Here is a 21,454-nt window from a genome sequence, read left to right on the forward strand (position 1 = left end):
TGTAGCATATTGAGAATGGATGAATGGAGTTCCCATAATGCTTTGTAGGTTGTTGTGATTATTTTATGAATAATTATGATTACAATGAATTGAATTCCAATTGGCTTGAATTGGACTTTATTATCTAAGTGCCTTGAGATGACATTTGTTGTATTTGGCGCTATATAAATAAAAATTAATTGAATTGTGCAATAATTGCCCTTAATCGTGATCTAAAATGCTCTAACTTGGTGTTAGTTCAGTATTTCAATCATAGCTGTTCTGTTCTTGTTCCTTTAAGTTAGATTGCTATGTTTGATATTTTTAACATTGTGAGTAAGAGTCGCATTAATTTTCCCATTAAAGTTCCCCATTCTGCAGTGTTCATGGTGGTGGTGTGTTTGACTGGCTCACACCTATAAAAGACTGCTTGTCTTCAGAGTTCTTCCTTGAGTTTCTTCATTGTAAGTCTCAACTTGAACTTGCCTCATCATTGAAATCTAATTCTAACACATCTAGTTTGTGGGGTACAGATATCCATTAACAAAACATACTGAAACACCAAAGATGCAATTAAAATGAAAAACTCAGATTGTTTATATTCTTACAAAGGAATCTGTGCTAGCGTTACTTAATTTATTTTGCAGTTGTTGTGATAAAACAGCCGATATCAGATACAGGATGTAGTTGACAGAACTTTGAAATTTGACATTTAAGCAGACGACATGACAAGTTGAAATTTTTCACAAAATTATTCCATTAGCTCTACTGAGCACCGAAAGAAGCTCTTTACCAAGAGCTCTACCTTGCTTATGGGAAAACAACAAATTATGACAACCATAGACTTTAGTCTAGAATACCAGTACAATGCAAAAAATAAAAGAAAAACACAATAGAAAACTTCTGAAATAATTTAGCCTCAAGGCATTAAGTAATTTACAAACAAAAATGTAAACAGCTAATAGCGTAAAAAAGATAAAGGAAAAAAATGTATAACGTATAGATTACATCACATTGTACCATGTATCAACCTGAACCTAAAAAAGTCGCTGCTGATCTTTGGCTGCCAACCTTGACTCCAAACTGCCATGTTCATTCATACAGGTACAGGTGAAACTTTAAACGTTATTGACCTATTGGGGTGGTCACTTTTTCTTTGGAGTTTGGAACACCCTGAACAGGTCGCCAGTTCATAACAGGGCCACAGAGAGACAAACAACCACACACACACACACACACACACACACACACGCTCACACTCACTTCTAGGGACAATTTTTAGAGACACCAATTAACCTAACATGCATGTTTTTGGACAGTGGGAGGAAGCCGGAGTACCCAGAGAGAACCCACGCATACACGGGGAGAACATGCAAACTTCACACAGAAAGGCTCCAGCCGGGAGTTGAACCTGGAACCCTCTCGCTGAAAATGAAATTAAATGGAGTATAAAATATATTAATTTACAGGCACGGGTTAAATTGGGCCGGGGCTCTCCATGGCTCTGTCGTGTAACATATGCTTTGACATAATAGCCCGTTTAAACACCATGACACATTTCCAACCCATTAACAGCAAAGACCTGTAGGACATCTTACGTCAGCTGAACTCCTCCTCTTGCTGCTTAGACATCCTGCCAACAGCTTTTTTCAAAAGGGTCTCAAAGATTTTGGAGTCAGACCTGTGATTGATCGTGAACTTGTCCTTAATGACAGGTGTTTCCAGAGCCACTAAAAACAGCTGTAATCAAGCCTCTGCTGAAAAAGGACCATCTTCACAAGACACAAATGAACAACTACAGGCCTATCTCAAATCTCCTATTTTTAAGTAAGATCATTGAAAAAGCGGTTTTTCAACAGCTTAATTACTTTTTAAAACAAAATAACTGCTATGATACCTTCCAGTCAGGTTTTAGACAGCACCACAGCACTGAGACTGCTCTGACCAAAGTGTTTAAAGGGACACTATGTAATAAATTAAGTCATTTATTAGCTCAAATCAACATATTCATTCATAAGTTAGTCCTCATTGGTGTAAAATGATCTCTGTCAAAAATCTCACTTATCCTCCTGAGTGAAGAATAACTAGTCTGTATCTACATAGAGCAGGTAAGCTCTATGGAGGCTGCCATGTCCTTCCGGTCTATGAAAAATGAGGAAGTGCCGAGAGGGACATAAAGCACTTCGAATCGCGATTTCCCCAACGCCAGGCCTACAAGCAGAAATGACGTCATTGTGACGTCATTTCCGCCAAATGGCTTATTACAGCCGCTAATGCTAAATAGATTTTATTCCTTGGCACATATGTCTTTGTGTTCATTAGCTTTCTTTTTGTAAGTGCATCATCTTCTTCTTTTTATTATTATTCCTATGCTCCCCCTGGATATCTTCTTTTTGGCGTTATGCTCACATTTGTAAACTGTTATTTTGTTGATTTACTAATAAAGTTTAAAAAAAAAAGCTAAATAGATTTTATCTCGTAAATTATCCCACTAATAATGCATTGATTGTTACCAAACTTCTGCCGTAGTACACATAGGCTCTTAACTCACAAAACGAGGCATTAGAAAGTTTGTAAGTTTACCGGGAGTTTATTTACCGCTGCTAATGCTCCTATTGCTAACACAGGCTAATGCTAATGCTAACGCTGCGTCGACGTCACTTCCGGTAACTCCCGGAATATGACTAATTGCATTGCTTGCACACCAAAGGAGATGTTATGTTATCTGACATGTTATCTGTCATCTGTATTCATAGTGTTGTTGTATGTGTGTTATATAATCCTTTGTACTGTGTGTCTTGATTTCTTTTTGTTTGTATGGACCTTGAGTCTGAAGCTATAGCTTCTTGAATCTTGACACATTCCGCTTGCCGTAGTCCAAGAAGTTGCAGCGCACATTTGAAAACGTGAGGCGCTAGAGAGCAAATTCATTCAACTTTGCAAAATAAAATTGCACCACTAGATGGGGGAAGAAATTACATAGTGTCCCTTTAATGACATATGTCTGAATACACACGGTGGAAAAATGGCAGTCTTAGTTTTACTAGATCTCAGTGCTGCATTTGATACTGTTGACCACAATATATTACTCAAACGACTGGAGAACTGGGCGGGTCTTTCCGGAACTCAAAACATACTTAGAGAACAGGAAGTACTTTGTGTCAATAGGTAATTTTACATCAGAGCAGACAACAATCACATGTGGAGTTCTCCAGGGTTCCATCCTGGGACCTCTTCTGTTTAACATCTACATGCTCCCACTGGCACAGCTTATAAAAAACAACGAAATAAACTACCATAGCTATGCAGATGACTCGCAAATATACATTACAATGTCAGGAGACCGAGGCCCTGTACAGGCTCTTGGTAAATGCATTGAGGAGATTAATGACTGGATGTGCCACAACTTTCTTCAGCTAAACAAAAACAAAACTGAGGTAATTGTCTTTGAAGCCAAAGAGAAGGGATTACAGGTCACCACAGAACTTCAATCTATACACCTAGAAACTACCAACCAGGCCAGAAATCTGGGTGTAGTGATGGACTCAGACCTAAATTTGGCAAAACACATTAAGACAATAACAAAGTCAGCCTACTATCACCTTAAGAATATATGTAGGTTAAAAGATCTGATGTCTCAGCAGGACCTTGTCAGGTTTGGGAACTTGGCTGTGGATTTTTGGATGCTGCTTACAGTTTTGTTCCAGGAGGTGGCGTTTGGCGTCAGGAGGCATCAACAGGTGCAACCCATTATCCGGTCATCAGGGGAGGCTTATAAGAACCACTGTTAACAGCAGTTCCTCGTCGGAGTGTTCACGCGTGTGGTGTTCACGGAACTATCACGTCTCTTGGATCAAGTTAAATGGATCACCTTTCCTGGACCAAGTAAGGAACTCAGCTGAGAAGATTACTCTCGCCCATGAGACCTTGCTGACTCTCTGGATTGCCTGCTCTGACCGAACGCTGTTCACCCTCCGACGCACACCACCTTTGGATCACTCAAGAGCCTCTCGAGACTCCTCCCTGGTGGAAGTCCTGTCCTCATATGTAAGCCGTTCACCCACTTACCTTTCCAGTGTGTATCAACGATTCATCGGTAACTTACCTCCTCTTGTCCAGTGCCCATCCAGTTCCCGGATCTGCGGTTACCTGACCATCCTTGTAATCACCAATAAACATTTATTCTTTACATTGGTCTCCTGGGTGTGTTCTGCTTGTGGACTAAATCAGTTGCTAAAACCATGACAGACCTGGAAAAACTAGTCCATGCATTCATCTTTAGTAGGCTTGATTACTGTAACAGCATCTTTACAGGTCTACCTAAAAAGTCAGTTAGACAACTGCAGCTCATTCAGAACTCTGCTGCTCGAGTCCTCACTAAGACCAAAAAGGTGGACCACATCAGTCCAGCTCTGAGGTCTTTACACTGGCTGCCTGTCCACCAGAGGATAGACTTTAAAGTTCTGATGCTGGTCTATAAAGCTCTGAATGGTCTTGTCAGGGTGGGGTGGGGAGGTAGGACACGGATGCGGAAAACTGGGTTTATTTCAGTAAATCAAAAAAAAGCCAGATTCAGAAAATGGGACTATGAAAAACAAACAAAAAGACTTGGCAAGGCATGGAAAAAATAAATACTTAGCTTGAGGTGGGTGACGAAGGTATCATGGGAGGTAAGGTAGGTCAGGTAGGTGAGACAAGCAAAGATCCGACGACAAGACAGGGGAGACTGGAAACTAAATAGAGACTGAGTGATTAGTGACTGGGTGCAGCTGGTGGGGAATGAACAGGTGCAGTGAATGAACTAATGAACTGAGTGAAGGGAAACTAAAACATGGCAAAAACATCTGGCGGTAAGGCTGCAGTGGCCGATCAGGCATGCGGCAAGAGTTCCGGCTTCGAGCGGCAGCAGGCAGCCAGACTTCCTACGACGTGGCGGCAGGAGGCGGTGGTCTGGCGGGCGGCCAGACTTCCGACGACATGGCGGCAGGAGGCGGTGGTCTGGCGGGCGGCCAGACCCCCGACGACGTGGCAGGAGGAGGAGCCAGAGACCGTCCGGCGGGTGGCTGGACATCCAACGACGTGGCAGTAGGAGGAGCCGGAGACCGTCCGGCGGGCGGCCGGACATCCGACGACGTGGCAGGAGGAGGAGCCGGAGACCGTCCGGCGGGCGGCTGGACATCCGACGAGGGGGGAGCCCCCCCTTTGAGGGATGGATCGCAGACATCCCCAAAGTCTGGGGGTGGGAGGGAGGGGCTCGGAACTGTGAGTCCATGGGCCGGGGCCCCATGGGCTCTGAGGCTAAGTCAGCCTCTGCGGCCTCTGTGGCATGGTCAGGCCCTGCGGCCTCTGTGGCCCCCTGCTGGGGCCAGCTCTGGGACTGCTGGAGCCAGCTCTGTGACTGCTGGGTCCCGGGGCTGTGGTGTAGGAGAGGAGGGGGAGGAGCTATACAACGCAACTACCTCTTCTGGCTCCAAGCCAAAAATGTTCAGCGAGGCAGTGTGCTGCAGTCCTGGCATGGATCCAAGCGTCCTCCAGTTTGGCAGTCCATCCCCGGAGCCCCCGCCTCTTTGATAGGAAAACCAGGAGCTCACCTGCCACCCGCAGTTTCTCGGCTGCGGTGGTGTCCCGCTCCAAACAGCACCATAGGTTGTCGTAAAGGTCCCAGAACAGGTCTAAGTCCGCCGCGTCCATGGTTGGTCGGATCTTTCTGTCAGGGTGGGGAGGTAGGACACGGATGCGGACTTTAAAAGAAAACTGGGTTTATTTCAGTAAATCGTGGCTAAGCCGGATTCAGACAACGGGACTATGAAAAACAAACAAAAAGACTTGGCAAGGCATGGAAAAATAAATACTTAGCTTGAGGTGGGTGACGAAGAACATGGGTAACACAGGTATCATGGGAGGTCAGGTAGGTAAGACAAGCAAAGATCCGACGACAAGACAGGGGAGACTGGAAACTAAATAGGGACCGAGTGATTAGTGACTAGGTGCAGCTGGTGGGGAATGAACAGGTACTGCACCTGAACTAATGAACTGAGTGAAGGGAAACTAAAACATGGCAAAACTAAAAACTAAACATGGACTAAAAACCAAAACGTGACCTAAAACATAAAACTTAAAAAACATAAGTTCCGTGGCGTGACAGGTCTAGGACCAAAATATATCAGTGACCTCCTGACCCAGTATGAACCTTCCAGACCCCTCAGGTCATCTGGAACCAGTCTTTTATCAGTTACCAGAGTCCGAACCAGACATGGAGAAGCTGCATTCAGCTTCTATGCTCCACATGTCTGGAACAAACTCCCATAAAGCCTCAGATCAGCTAAAACACTCAGTGTATTTAAATCCAGGTAGAAGACACACCTATTTACAGCTGCATTTTAATAAAGCTCCAAATCTGAAGCTTGAGTTTCAAAACTTAATCACATTTTAACTACTGATTTGATCTGATTTTATCTATTGTTCTTATTCCTTTCTTTTTTGTTTAAAATTTAAATTGCGCTGTTTATTTCTACTGTTTTAATGTATCTGTAAAGCACTTTGAATCACCTTGTTGTTGAATTGTGCTATACAAATAAACTTGCCATGCCTTGCCTTGCCATAATGGAACGCTTCATTTTTATTTTTCATCCTTTAATGTTTAATGGCTATATGTTTTAACACTTTTCTAACTTTTAGGGACATGCAACACCTCTATTTTCAGTGAATGCTTGTAAACAAAACTGAATCTTTGCTTCTCCCAACTCTGCAGGTGGCTATGTCCAAGCACTGCGTTCCGTTCCGTAAAGGTAGCAAAATGCATAGTGCAGACGACAGGATCCTCAGTGCTCCTAGACAATGTTTAGAATTTACTGTAACTTAAATTCAGATTTGAACCAAGCTACATCTGATGAGCTCTCGTTCAAAATAAACTGTAAAGCAGGCTGGCTTGAAATCTTTCAACAATGAAAATTGATGATGTGAGCACAATGTAAGAGTAAATTACATCATTGCTCATTGATTCAACCTAATACCAATTCCTAGCTCTAGCTTTAACTAATGAAAATGAATTAGCCTGCCGTCTTTCTCTTCTTTTTTCTTGCCTCTCATAGGAACAAGGCGCCATTTAATAAAAGTTAATTAAACTTTTTAGACTCATTTTCACAGTAATAATGTATATAACATAAATGTATTTCCTTTAAATGTTTAAGGTTCAGAGTTCAGAGATTCAAGGGAAGCAAAGAGAGGGTAGCAGACTTTTTCAAAATGTACATCAGAGTTGTACTGTGTTTTTGTGAGATGTCACTTTGCAAATCAGTTTTCAAGATTCTGAGGAAATGATGACTGAAATTCTATAGGATTCTGAAATGTCAAAGAAAGCTCTGGAAATTTGAAACTGTGCTGTATTCATGTGGCCTTGTATTATTGTGATATATAAATCAGTTCTAGTTTAACATAACTATTAACAACTGTTCTATTCATATCTCTTTTTAATATTTATTGTCTCCTTTAGGTGCAACAAGACCATGTTTGTCATTTAAAGAGATACACAAGAGAGTGCACTTACAGTAAAATGTTATTATTGGCAGCTTTTAACACTAACAACTTTATTCATGATGACTGATTGGTGTGCAAACCATAGGAACTTCAGATTTCACTTAGATTCTCACTTCATAGAGATATTAAGCAGTGCTTTAATATGTATGAAAACATTTTCTTGGTTGCTTTTTATGATACTATGAATGCAACATCCTTTCTCTTCCACAAATTGTGGAAACAAATCATATCAATTTGACAAAAAAAAAAAAAAAGTTTCCCAACTGCTTATTATCTCCCTGATGTTGTGTACAACAAACACTCATGTTTCTTTTCAGCAACCACAGCTGTATGGGTTTTACACTCATATCCTGTCAATTCCCAGTAAGCCTTTAATGCCGTACAAGACCTATAATCAGATAAGAAATATGTTTCTTAATTCCTTAGAGACAATGCCTATTGTTTAATGAAAAATGATGCCCTCTCAACAGTATGGTTAGTTCAGATGCTTTTGAGAGAAAAAAAATGGGCCCAGACCAATTTGCCTTGAGCTGACCTTGGTGACTTCTTTTCTTAGCTAAAAATTCTTGCCTAATTTGGTGTTTCTTTTATGAGGACATAAGTTCCATCCTGTTCCTAACAAGACATTTAACTTAGGTTAAATTGTTCAAAACATCTTGAATCATTTTCCATAATTCTGAGGATATAGTCTGTCTTAACTGTATCAGTTTCTTCATGTAATGCTATCATCATGCACCATCTGCTCAAAAAACTCACTCAAGATGGTTCTTTATCACTATGGCTCCATGTACTGTGCTTATCTGTCTGTCTTAGAGAGTTGTTTATATGACTGTTTGCTATAAAAAACAATATTGTCATTATCTGAATCTGTTCCATGCCATGTCTGCTTGCCATAGCCTGTAATCATCCTCCTATTCATACTCACCATTTCCTCTCAGTCCTTGCCAGATTATGAAGTTTCCAGCAATCCAGCATGTTCTTCCCAAGCCACTTTTGACCGCAGTGTGTATGACCCTGCTTTGTCTCTGATTTTTGCCTTATTGCCTCGCCCTTGTCGGATTTTTTTTTTGAGGAATTCTCTTTGACGATTATTGCCCGTTTTGACCAAGTCTGCCTGCCTCTTCCACGTTGACTATGTAAGTCTCTCTCCATGTTCACAAGCACAGAATTCCTGACCATTGCCTGACTGTTGACTCTGATTAAGATTTTTGGATTTGGATTTTCTCACTGGATTTGTTTGTGCGCCCTGTTGTACCTGTGTGACGTCCCAAGAGAACCTCCCTTAAGCTTCAGCCGAGAAACAGTAACACTCACCTGTTCATCGGCTGATATATCAAAGACCCAAACACCAAACCAAGCCTGGGACAAATAACCACTACTGATCGAAGTCTTAGGTCGCTGTTGTCTCCTACTATCCTCTGTTTTCAACCTCGCAAAGGTATTTTATGCTCAAGATTCAAGTCCACTATTCTTTAGTGAAGCTGTTAGTTACCATTCTAGCTCTGTCACAGATTGTTCGCTGAAAGAGCCAGTGGATAATTCTGGAGATCACCTGATTATTCTCATAACCTTTGTCAATAAACCTTTTGAAACCTTTTTGTTGTAAAGCGTTGTGCTTAATGGATCCAGTTTTGTATATATGTATGTATTTATGTATCTATGTAATACAGCAAATACATACATTTAGAAATACATTAGAAAATCTGTGGAATGAAAAGGAAAACTATCCTGAACCTCACTAGGTGCTTGACTAAAGTGATGTGGCAGTCAAACGCCAAAAGATACACCCGTCCCAGACTACTAGCACTCTTCTTGACTGTCTGCCTGTTTGGAGACAGCAAAATTGTCTGCAGTAGGGATGAAAACTTCCTGAAATTTTGCATGCATCTATTATCTTCCTTGTGGGAGAGCATAAGTCGTTTTGGGGAAATTGTTCCCTCAGTTCTAATCCTTGCTGACCATCAACAGAAGACTGATGCAGTTCCCTCTAAAGTAGCAAATGGAGCTGGGCTGTTGTCTCTCTGCAACAACACAATACAGCACAGAGCTGTTCAAGAATGAGAAATTAAGGAAAAGCAGTGCTGCGTTGAGAAATCACTTTGGAGGAATGACCTCCCTTATCTGAACCTGAGCTACCTCTGTTTTGTTTTTCGGCTTTTGTACTCATCATGGAATGTTCATTACGAACATGAACACGAACACAACATGTTTGAGCATAAGGTAGCGCATAAATGTACCTGGTACCAGGCCACCTTAGGCCAAAGGTCAATGACAACTTGGACACTGTAAATCTCTCTCAGTGTCGCTGTTAGACACTGAGTTTTAAACCTGTCACTACCTGGTGGTGAGTTGGATTCGTTGGCAGGGAAGACAGGTAGTGATGGTAATTGGCTACATCTGGCAGAGGCCTATGTTTGCGAGATCTTCAACCTCCAGTAAAGTTTTTCTTCACATATCGGGGGATGTTGGGGACATGTAATCTAAATGGACCATGTTCAGGACCTTCATTGCAGATGCGGCTTCCAAGAGCTGTGGCCTGAAGATTGTTTTAGCCTGTCTCTGCGGCAACTGGAGGGCCCGCTGGTGGACATCAGTAGTGAGGGAAGCCGTTGAGCTGAAGAAAGAAGCCTTTCGGGCTTGATGGTCCCTGGGGTCACCTGAAGCAGCTGACATGTACCGAAACTGTGCAGAACGCAAAGACATTTATGGATATTCTATAATGTTAGTTATTAAGAACTATATACACTTTTCTTAGCTTTTCCTTTGATAAACATGTTTGTTTGAGGTCAAATAACATTTAGATTAACAGGGAGGATGATAGTTGTTCAACAAAAGAGTTGAAAAGAGAATTAAATGTTTCCTCTCCCAAAAAGACCAGGAGAAACTCATCCATGCATTCATCTCCAGTAGACTCGATTACTGTAACGCTCTTTTAACTGGACTTCCCAAAAAGAGCAGTAAACATCTGTAGCTCATCCAGAACGCTGCTGCTAGAGTTTTAACCCGGACTAAGAGATCTGAACACATCACACCAGTTTTGAAATCTTTACTCTGGCTTCCAGTCAGTCACAGAATAGATTTTAAAAGCCTGCTGATGGTTTACAAATCCCAGAACGGTTTAGGCCCAAAATACATCTGTGATATGTTCAGAGAATATAAACCCAGCAGAGTTCTTAGATCCAAGGACTCAGGTCAGCTGGTCCAGTCCAGAGTCCAGACTAAACATGGGGAAGCAGCATTTAGCTGTTATGCTGCAAACAAGTGGAACAAACTGCCAGTGGAGATTAAACTTTCACCAAATGGAGACATTTTTAAATCCAGGTCAAAGACATTTCTGTTCTCATGTGTCTATCCATGAAATATCTTTTAACTTATCTAGACTGTTGCTTGCTTTTAAATTCATTTAAATTATTTTATTTGTTTCTCTTTATATTCTTTTATGTATTTTTAATGCTTCTTACACTCCCTGCTGCAATTCTTTTATTTTATGTAAAGCACTTTGAATTGTTTGTACATGAAATGTGCTATATAAATAAATTTGATTTGATCATCAGGAATGCAACTTGTTTAATTGTTACATTGTAGACTGACTCAGTCATACAGTGATTACTATAACTATGGTACTGAAATGTAGACAAAAAATGTGATAACGTGCAAAAAGGATGCAATCACATAAAGTGGATAAATCTGTTCTTAAAATAATTAATTTTGACATTTACTGTAGATGAAGAGGTATGTTCAGTTTAAAGATTACAGTTTACTGTCTGTGTGCACAAAGGAAGCCATCCTTCTATCTATTCTAGCATTTGCAATTGATGGTTGCTTGCTACATGGTGCAATTATGACTCACCTTGCCCCAGCTGTTTAAGCAATTTTTTTTCCTCCTTGTTGCTATGCTCATTTAACTTGATAAGCTGAACGACAGGTTCTCCATAAAAACCAACCTTCACACAAGTATTTCTCAGGAGTTTTTCACTGCTGCTGGAAGTGGTTCGTAAAAACACAAGAGGATATCTACTGTGAAGATACTGTACTTTTAATTTCAGCTGCTAAACTGAGTGCCTATAAAAATTAAATCAACAAGTCAGCGCTCTTTGTCATGGGCATAACAGACTATAACAGTGGTTTGATATGCATTAGTTTGATAAAAAGAAAAAGAAAAAACAGAAAAGCATTTGTTTTTATTAATGTCTCTGATTCTCCAGCTCTGTGCTGCATATAAGGAAATTACCTCAATGTGCCTCTTAATGCAGAGGCCATGTCCATGCTATGTTGTCAAAAAGCCTATGATGTTGTGGCGACGAAAAAGGTTAGTTGAGGCAATGCTATTTTCAATCTCTGTGTTCATATTTTCTGAAATGTCTGTAATAAATCAGGGGGTCATCATGCAGAGCAGAGAGCACAGAGTCACAATGAAGCTGCTATGGTTGGCAGTGGAAAAGATATTTCTTGAATAAGATGGAACTGTGGCTGTTAAATGTGAGGTTCTTTCCATTCATGCTTTGAGACCTGATCCACAATCAGCAATTTGAATTACCTGAAGATTCAATGAACATGTCATTCATTTTCTATCATAAAAGAGTGATCACGTTGCCATGACGAAATCGGTTCCTAAAAGCTAAATTCATTGATTCGTTTTGGGTATTCAGGAAGCTGCAGTTGAAAACAAAACAGCTGACAATGTTATCACCTTATGTAGTTGTAACTGTGAAAACAGTTTCCTCCTGTACATTCCTTCACTGGCACAGGGAAACGACTTACCAGGGGGCCTCGTCTATAAATGAGATTCTGCACCCCATGCTGGGCCCAAATGAAGTCTTCTCCTCCCACACTCTGTGTAGTATTCCTATGCATGAAATATTGTATAACCCTAGATTTCCTGTGAAGCTTAATTAAACACATAAACTCATTTAGGGGAAGAATTAATTGAGAACTATGCCTGGTCTGTGTGTCTGATAATACAGCTTTGTTCAGTTTATCAGACAAAGACAACTTCATATTCAGTTCTATCAGCAGTATCTGATGAACTCATATGCTATAATTATTCTCCTTGCAACTCTTTGTTTTTTTTTCTTCCCCAACTATCTGTCTCTTACATGTTTTACTATCTTAACATGCTGCTGCTAGCTTTGTCTATCAGCAATTTCTTGCTGGACAGGTAGCATATAGTAGCTTTATTAGAACATTTTTCTGTGTTCATTGGCAACAGTTGGCTACGGAGCACGAGATAGAGCTACTGAGAGTGAAGAGGCTCAATAAAGCTGGTATTTAGGTCTCTCTCCAAAATCAACTCATTTTAAATATTAAATTAACATCTTACTCATTGTCCTACTTAAGTTGCATGCAGAAACAAGGAAAAGGTACTTTAATAAAGGCAGGAAATTTTTCATTCTATAGCTCACAGCTCTTAATCAGCTTTTCTCAGAATTATTCATCTATTGATAAAAAAATGTGCTTTAGGTCTTGTGCCCTTGATGAGCAGTTATCACGGGCAGGATACATAACAAGTTTTTGCCGGGTACTTAAGGCTAAGTTTGTATTTCATGGTTGCACTGGGTTTCCAGAGTTTCATGTTTATTGCTAGGCTGTTTTTCTGCAAAGATTTGTGAGAAAAACAGCAAAGTAAAAACTCCTTGATCTGAAAAACAGTGCTGTTCATTTAAAGCTCTTGCTTTGTGTGTTGATTGGTTCATTGTTTGCAATAATTACCACACTATCAGAATTTATTCATTATATCATGCTCATGTCAAAAATACTGCATGCAATGCGTTTATTTTGGAGAGAAATTAGTTTTAGTGAGATGAAAAGGCTAATAAAATAAACATTACTGTTGCACCAGCAGACAGTGGGTCCATTCTGCTTGTCTTTTCATTTTGGGCACACTGGTTAATTTCCACTTCTTGGTAAAACCTTTGTCTCATAGAGCTAATCAAGAACTATGAATTCCTTATCTTAATTAATTTGACAATACATGTATCCCTAGGCCTTTAATATTTTCACAACTCCCCTAACTACTCTTGCATTGCTGTACATAAACTTTTTTTCAAGTGGCTATGTTGAGCACAGACCTGGCAGGCCACCTCAGAGTTATTTTGGAGTGAGGCATTTGTTTTCAAATTTAGGGATGGCTGAAGCTCAAGAGAGGGTTGTGACAATGTGTGATATAGAGGGAGAGAAGAAAAAACTGTACAGCCCCTAATACTGTATATACTAAAAAGTGCTGCTTGTGTAAGAATCAATTTTTTTTTTAGCGTAAAACTGTTTCAGGTGGTCAGCTAGATTAGAAATGCCCTTTTACCATTTTTGACTACACTACCTTCCAATTCAATGTTTTAGGTATATTATGAAAATTCTGATTATCACATGTATTGATTTCATAATATAGAATCACATCCCAATTACAAATTTGTTACTATGCGGCCAGGTTGTTCTTAACCTCATGAGAGCTTAGGCAAGCTGTAAGGAATGTGATAACAAGAATAGCTCCAAATCAGTTCTGAGATAAGAAGGAATTCCTAGAACTGCAACTCCCTCAAGTGATATACTACTGCAACAATTTCTGTGTTCATGTTACAAGAAGCTGCCTCAGAGGACTGCCCCATAGCATGATTTTCATCTTTGTTTAATTGTATGCTCTCTCTTGTCAACAAGAATTAAATCACTTAAGAGTTTCAACTGACCAAAACCTGGTAACCATTTTAACTCTAACAAGGTATCACAACATAAAAAAAGTATCTGGTTCTTACCAGGTCTTGATATCAACTAAATACAACTTCAGAAGAACAACAACATATTTATAAAAAGATTAAGGAGAAGCAGAAGCTGTGTGTGAAAAAAGTCCATCCTTAAATCCATCCTTAAAATCCTCAAATTAACTTTATCAACTGATCATCAGTGAGTGTAAGCACCTCTATAAGAGCAGACGATTTTTTGGTTTGCTGGTCTGGAGCATTCAGATGTCCAAGGAGGAAAGACATCAGCAAGGATCTTAGAGAAGCAATTGTTGCTGCCCATTAGTCTGGGAAGATATTTTTCTAAACTATTTGTAGTCCATCATTCGACAGTGAGAAAGATTATTCACAAGTAGAAAACATTCAAAACAGTTGTCAGTTTTCAGCAAGTTCACCCCAAGGTGACTGTGCAATGCTCAGAGAAACTGCAGAAAACCTAAGAGCTACATCTCAAACTCTACAGGCCTCAGTCAGCATGTTATATGTAAAGTTCATAACAGGAGAATTAGAAAAAGTCTTAACAAGTATGGCTTGTTTGGAAGGGAAGCAGGAGAAAGCCTCTTCTCTCCAAAAAGAACATGGCAGCACAGCTTAGATTCGTAAAGCTGCATCTGAACAAACCACAAGACTTCTGGAACTATGTCCTTTGGACAGACCAGACCAAAGTGGAGATGTCTGGTCATAATGCACAGCAGCACGTTTGGAGAAAACCAAACACAACATATCAGCACAAACACCTCATACCAACTGTCAAGCACAGTGGTGGAGGGCTCATGATGTGGGCTTGTTTTACAGTCACAGGACCTGGACACCTTGCAGTCTACCATGAACTCCTCTGTTTACCAAAGTATTCAATTCAGTCAAATGTGAGCCCACCTGTCCAACAGTTAGAGTGATCCCAAACACAGCAGCAAATCTACAACAGAATGTATGAAGAAGAAAATTATGAAGGTGTTGCAATGATCCAGCCAAAGTCCAGACCTCAACCTGATTGAAATTCTTTGGTGAGACCTTAAGAGAGCTGTGCATAAACAAACCACAATGAACAGACAATTTTGTCAAGAAGAGATGGCCAAAATTCTCCATAGCAACATGAGAAACTGATAATGTCATACAGAAACATATTAGTCCAAGTTGGTTCTGTCATGATCTGTCTTTTTTCTGTTTAGTCTCTAGTTTCCAGTTTAGCCTTGCCATTTCTTCCCCTTTCCTCAGTTCCCTCCTGTCAGTCGCCAGCTCCACTCCCTTCACCTGTGTTAATCGTCCTCAGCTGTACTTTCTCACTAATCACTCTCCACCAGGGCTAGAAAACAAAATAATTTTTCAATCGTTCCGTTCCGAACGGTTCAGGCATGTTTAACGTTTTCGTTCTTGCGTTCCACCACCAACATATCGTTCCTGAACCGGTTCGGAACGTAAAATATCGTTCGTTCTTATCGTTCCTGCAGTGTTTGGCGGGCCTATCAAGTATACGTGTGTGGACTTTACCTTAGAATAGTCGTACTCATTAGTAGTTGCCCTTGATTTACACCGTAGCTCTATGCCCAAAAATAATAAATCACCGGCAGCATCCAAAAACATTCAGATGGGCTATCCATCCCACATAGCTTACTGTAGCCTATAGGCCTATTCTATGATAAATAATTTCTTATCAAAAATATTTCTGGATAAGTGGGGGAGAGCTGGGACGAATGAAACACGTGCGCCAATGCGCGAGATCCAAATTTCTGTTAAGCTTTTTTTCTGCCATTTACTGCGTTCAAGTATTTAAAACATTACAACAATACATGCCCAGTAATATTCTTGTAATGTTTTAAATACTTGAACGCAGTTTTTCTAGAGAAGATAATTGTTTTGTATATGGGATTATTCTCCATCGACTCTTTTGGGCTTTCACATGCGCGAGCCTACAACCAGCCGGTGAGTTACATGCTGTTTATAAAGTTGTTTTGTAACGTCCCCATGCCAGTAATGTAAGAACCATGCATATGGTTTCGATGGTAAGGCTTGTGACTTTATTGTCGGATGGGTTATAAAGTGGTGTGACGTTTCTGCAGTGTGCAAGTTGTTGTTTTACGTGGAAGGGTTAGCGCTTGCCCCTTAGCCACCACGTATTAGCCTCGCATGACATGCTGTGCGGACAGAGCGATCTTCACACAGGGAGCACAGATCTGGACCTCTCTGTGTCCTAGTATCAGTATTTGACAACCTCTAGCAATGGAAACACGCTTCAAATGCCCCGGAGTTCCCCTTTAAGTCTCATTTTCTTGTCTGACTGTATTGGAACCTCAACAAAATCCCCTCCCTAAACAGCACTTCCTGCACTCCCCTCACTCGGAACATGTTGGAAGGTGCACATGGATGCTGACCATACGTTGAGCTGCTTTAATTCAGGTGCTAATTATATGCAGATTGTGGGTGCAAATTCAATAAGGGGCACAGTGTGAATCTACCCTGCACTTTCATATAAAACACATCTTGCCTCATGTATGATGGAGGAAGCATAGCGCCTACTCCTGTGTGTTTCTCCCTCTTCAGTCCACTGAAGTGCAGTACTGAGACACAAGTATATCAAACTGAAAAAAAGGATTATTTGGAGTACACTTTGCTAAAAAAAGAGGCCTGGAATTGGGACAATTCATTAGCAATGACGGACGACATTTCACCAGGAACAAAAACACAGTAGGAAACACCAGAAGGACTGTCTTCCTCTGCTACAGTTGTAATAAATCTATTTCAACTTTATTCATATTCTTATTATGGTATGAACTGTCATATGAAACCAGCGCTTTATCAAAGAGGTTTACACATACTTTTACAAAGGTGCATTTTTTATTCATTATTATTATTTATTATTATTTTATATTTATTTATATTATTTTATTATAATTTTTTATTACAAGATCATTTTTATCTGTAGAACAACAAGACCTTAAACATTCGGATTAAAACAATTGTCAGATATGATTGTAATCAATCCAGACATTGTAATCCTAAAATTGCATTGACATTTATTTTTACTTTAAAAAAAACAAAAGGCCACAAAGCCTGTGTAATAGGTCAGAGAGGGAACAAAGCTGTTTTCAGACACTCCAGACTTTCATTTTCACTCACTGTTGTTGCAGGTTTACTCAGTAAAAATATTTTTAAAGAAGTCATAATCCTTTTAGTGAAGAGATTATCAATTAGCATTGATTTCTGCTGTCAAGACTGAAAAAAGTCTCAATTAACCGTGTACTACGTTACTGCTTAAAGCCAACAAAGAAATGTTCTTTTTTTTTTTTTTTTAATGTGTTGCGTTTACTTGTAACCAAAGCAACAGGTATTCCCAGCATTCGTAACAGCTGTGTTGTAAAAAGAAAGTATTTTAGCCCTAACCATGATCATTACCTTGTCATTCCAAAATAGGGTTATTGTCTAATCTACACAGGATGTGATGTCTGGTTCAATATGGAAACACTTATGTGAGCTGTATTACCCTCCTACCATTTGTAAAGTACTTTATAGAACACTGTTACTATGGTTCATATTTAAGGGATCGGTTTGGATGTTGGTTTCCTCACCAAAGTACAAACCTTTTTAACCCAATTTGAATAGCATTTCTAAGTAACCATCCAGATTTACTGTATAGTGGGTACATAAAGGGACGCTTCAGACTTATTGTCTGCTTGAAATCTCATAAAATCTCATATCACAGAGACTTGATGAAACTCAGTGAAATAAATGTGATCCCTCCAAATTTCTGCAGTAAAGTTTAAGTAACTCTAATGCAGTGAGACAAAGAGAGCTATTTGCTTCATTCAAAGCATTTCTTACTGTTGTTGCATCCCCAGCTTGTGGACATCATTTATGTAATTCATTTATAAACTTTCAATTTGTTAGTTGTCTGAGTTTGACACTGAAGAATGGGAAAGGTCTGGATTTTGACAAATGAGTTTTATATACAGGTGTTTTTTATATTTTGTATTAAATATTTGTTATTGAAGAGCATTCAAAGACAATGTACTTGAACTTGCTTGGCTGATTGGCCAATTTCTTTGTTTTGTTTTTGCGAGCATTCATTTTTCAACTGTGTGAGCAGCTGAGCAAAACATGCTGGACTGTTTAGGAGACAGTCACAAATCCTGACTTTTGTAAAAGTCTGTAACTAAAGATGATAATCCTGCAATTTGTTTTCACTGAAATATTTGCAATATGGTACATCACATTAGTGTCAAATCAATGGATAACCTGGAAACTCCACCAAGAAGGATAATGGGGTGGGCTGACGATGCTAAAGTCTTTATCACCATGCTATAAATGACAGCAGACATTTCTTGTCTAATGCAGAGTGGATTTATACTCGTATACTTGAGTAAAATGAGGACTTAAATTAAATACTCTCACCCCATAACTGCACTGCCAATTTCCATGTGTCACACTATAGCCATACCCTAACTTTAAAGCTCCTTATTGCTCTCTGAGGGTCAAAAAAACTTGTACAGTACTCAACCAACCATTGTTCCTTATTAATATTTTTGTATCTTAATTGATATTCTGAAGCTGTAAAATAATGACGTGAGGAGTAGAGGAAATGACAGACCATTATGTGGCAGTGCAACAACACATCCTTTAGACACATTCAAATGACTTCAGTCATTGCAGTCCGACTGATTATAACACTTGTAAGCCATTTTCTTTGTTGAATGTCTTTCCAACCATAATTGTATTGAGTGTGTCTATTGGATCCATTTTCAAATCATTAATACATAAGATGAACATTCAGCTCTTCCCACAAGAAAATTAGCATTTATGCAAAGTGAGGGTAAACTGGAGGATTTTATGTTATTATTGCAGTCTTGCAGCTAAAAATCTAATATCAGACCTTTATTATTCTAATTCAATACCCTTGAATAGGACCTCAGGACATTTTATGATTTTTAATAACTTTTCAGATTGAGAGTGATTTTAATGCTCTAAATCCATAACTGTGTGCTTCCAAAAAAAAAAAAAATGGACTCCACCACTGTTTAACCTGGATTCTATTGTCCTAATGGGAAAATGAGTGTACATTTTCCACAATGGTTTGCAGTGAGCTCAACATCATTTCTACCTGCTGTAACTGGATGGGTTTTACATCAAGCAGCAGATATTCATCTCATTTTGAAGTACAGCCTTTATTTACTGTTTTGTTCATTTATTGGAGCAGTTCTCTTCCTGCTGATCAATGACAAGTGGGACATCACACACTGTCCAGTTGAGCTTAGTGATAGGAGGAAAAAATCACATCAAGAGATTGCTGCCAAATTTGACAAACAAGCTTCTTTCTCTGTCATAAACAACATATCCAAGGCACCGCCTTCTGTGCCCTGAGGAGAGCTACTTCCTTTCGAGGTTGCCATAGCATCACAGGGCCAATTCTACCTGAACCAGGAGCTCACAGAGAGGCGCCAGTTTAAATTTGGAGTGTAATGTCCCGGGAGGAGTTTGAAAACAATGCTACTCTCATCTGGGTTCACAATTGTCAAGCATATGCTTTGAGATTGTGAGCGTCCACTTCCCAGATGTGAACCTGCGGAATCAACTGTCGGTCAAAGCTTTTCGGGCACGAGTGTCTTTGACGAGCGAGTGGGAGAACCCGTTGACCAATTGGTCTCAAATTTGGGCTTTCAGACCCATTCCAAGACCCTAAAAAAAGGTAAAATGGCTTGGCTAGGCATGCAATTTAAATGTATTTAAAGTGGACACTTTGTACACTTCAAGGTCAATAACATTGAAAGAAAACTTTGGGCCACGCCTTTTCGGGTACGGGTTCCTAGAGTCTTGTTTTGACCCCAAAGATGGGCCCCAAAGATGGCAAATGTAAATGTATCTAAATTGGATACTGGGTTCACTTCAAATTCACTTCCATTAAAAAAACTAAGATTGGGGTCCAATGTTTCATGTGATGCCACAGGGAGCCCAGAAGCACTAAAACAGCCTCCAAACACCTGAAAGTTTGGAGGCTGTAGGTGCTTGTGATGCGGAGTTACCAGGGTCCAAAACTTTTCAAATTTTCCAAACTTCACCCGGCTGGGGATTGGCCCTCAGTGCACAGAGACCCAAAATTTCATACGCACATACAGCATATTGACTATGTTTATGTTTATGCATTTAGCAGACGCTTTTATCCAAAGCGAATTAAAAATGAAAAAATATAACATCAAAGCTAACATTAACTAAGCTACATAGAAGGAAACCACTGGTCAGACTCTGTCAGAGGTGACAGTGTAGAGATAGAGGGAAGTACAGAAAGATAAAGTGCAGTAGAGGGGGTAAGGAAGTACAGGGTAAGTCCTAGGATAGGAGATGCTCTCTGAAGAGCTGGGTCTTCAAGAGTTTCTTGAAGAGTTTCCTGTTCTGGTAGTGCTCGGTAGGTCATTCCACCATCGCGGAATGATACATGAAAAGAGTCTGGATTGTCTTAAGCGTGGTGTGGGCACTGCTAGACGACAATCCTGTGATTACCGGAGTGACCGAGTTGTGACATAAGCATTTCCAAGAGCATTCAAGTAGATGGGAGCCGTTCCATTAAGAACTCTGTAGGCTAACATCAGTGACTTGAATTTGATGCGGGCGGCTATGGGTAACCAGTGGAGTTCAATGAACAGAGGGGTGACGTGTGCTCTTTTTGGCTGACCGAAGACCAGATGCGCCGCCGCATTCTGGACCATCTGTAGTGGTTTCACAGCACAGGCTGGGAGACCAGTTAGAAGGGCGTTGCAGTAGTCAAGGCAGGAGATGACCATACCCTGCACCAGGAGCTGGGTGGCGTGTTGGGTTAGGTATGGCCTGATCTTTCTTATGTTTAGCAATGCATAGCAGCATGATAGAGCAACGGAGGTAACATGATCTTTAAAGGTTAGTTGGTCATCAATCATGACACCCAAGTTTTTAGCTACCTATGATGGAGCAAGAGTCAGGGATTCAGTTTGGATACAGATGCTGAGTTATATGGTTGGTTTGGCTGGAAAGACAAGCAGTTCAGTTTTAGTGAGGTTTAGTTGGAGGTGATTTGTTGGTCCATTTTGGACTCACAAAGAAGGGTCTGAGACCCGACGTCCATCAGGGCCTCCTCCTAAGGTTTGAGTCTCACAGTCCCCGATTTTTATTTTTATTTTTTTCCCCTTAGATCTAAGGGGGGTGAAAATGACACGTGTTGATCTAGAGCACTTCAAGGGTATGAAAAT

The sequence above is a fragment of the Odontesthes bonariensis genome, chromosome 16, assembly GCF_027942865.1.
Source record: "Odontesthes bonariensis isolate fOdoBon6 chromosome 16, fOdoBon6.hap1, whole genome shotgun sequence".
Lineage (NCBI taxonomy): Eukaryota > Metazoa > Chordata > Actinopteri > Atheriniformes > Atherinopsidae > Odontesthes > Odontesthes bonariensis.